Source organism: Sinocyclocheilus anshuiensis, unplaced genomic scaffold (genome assembly GCF_001515605.1).
Source record: "Sinocyclocheilus anshuiensis isolate Anshui unplaced genomic scaffold, SAMN03320099.WGS_v1.1 scaffold1253, whole genome shotgun sequence".
Classification (NCBI taxonomy): Eukaryota; Metazoa; Chordata; class Actinopteri; order Cypriniformes; family Cyprinidae; genus Sinocyclocheilus; species Sinocyclocheilus anshuiensis.
The window spans coordinates 40,732-42,245 of NW_015551068.1; positions in this window are offsets into that span (position 1 = coordinate 40,732).

Consider the following 1,514-nt stretch of genomic DNA (forward strand, 5'->3'; position numbering starts at 1 on the left):
TAAAAGTGATGACTTGAAAGCACATGACTAAAAGCGAAAAACTAAAAGTTAGACGCAAAAAGCCTGCTAAAAAGCCATGACTAAAAAGCATAGACTAAAAGCTAGACGCAAAAAGCATGCTAAAAGCAGCTTGGCTAAAAAAAGCAATGATTTGATGGTGTCCTGAGTATTTAAACTGGGCTTTTGGACACATCCCAAATGGTGCCTTGACCAATGTTATCTCATCAGTCACATGGTCCGAGTTTTCCCGGTCTTGCAGAGTATAATTTTGGACATGATTTCTATAACAAGAATATGATACATTTGACAAAGAATTGATTGGAAGAAACGTTTCAACGTTTTCAAGAAGATTCAAACACACACATACTAAACATGAATATGAAGTTATTCAATAGTTATTAAAAAGACATACACAATGCGTGATTAAAACATGATAGTCTAATGTGTGGTGTTGTAAAGTTTTTATGTCCCCAAGCTGCACCCTCAAAGCAGTGCCACACCCCCCTTAGCCTGTTCAGTTCCCTGTTAGCCCCAAGCTCCACCCACCCAATCTCAAGCCAGTTAGAGCTATCTCACAGACTTTATTAGCTGCACCTGTGTCCACAGCCTACGTTTTGCTGCATGTGGTTGTACTGTGCAGAGGACTGAGTTTTACTCCTTTCATTCTGTTTTTCCTGCATGTGCGTAATTGACCATGTAAGTGCCTTTGTTTGATGCTTAAATATTATTTTGTATGACTTAAGTTTGGCCTAAATGTGTTTGTTCATGCTTGCTCTAGTTCCTGTTTAGGCATGTGCTTTAGTTAATGTGCAGTTGATGGAACATTATGGTTGCCTTGTACCTTATTTAGCACTGTTTATTGGTAAACTAAAACTCTGTATATTTGTTCCCCTTTATAGAAACCACACGCACACACGCACATCTACATGCACCAAAACTCCTTGGATGTACAATAAACTTTCTTATACCTGGTTTGACTAGACTGGACCTGTTCTTACCGACAGCCCCACGGGCTTCAAGCTAGCTATCTAAACATCTGCCACCTCCTTATCATGGTTCCTCCTTTTCATGGTCCTTCGAGCCGGAGCCCATTGATGATCAGTGGATATGTCTAGTCACTCCCTGCCCTCGTTATCTCAGCATGAGCGCCCACGCCGCCAAGCTCAGCTCCCTGCACGTTATGATGATTTGATCCTGCAATATCGTCAGCAGCCACTATCTACAGCAGAAATGCAACAACCTCTTCATTCTGCAGATATGCCTGGTACCTGTCCTCATTATCAACCCTGGAGAAAGGAGGAGTCTGAGGATGATTCAGAAGAGCCCGAACTGCCTATGGAGGGAGGCACTCAGGAGGAAATTTCACGTTCTCACTCACCGGTCTTATCTGAGAGAGCGTTAAACCCTGATGCTGAACACCCATATGCTTCTCCAATAGCTCCTGTTCCTGATGCTCAGACTGCACTCATACAACAACTGATAGAGGAAGTAAGAAATCAGGGTAGATTAATCCA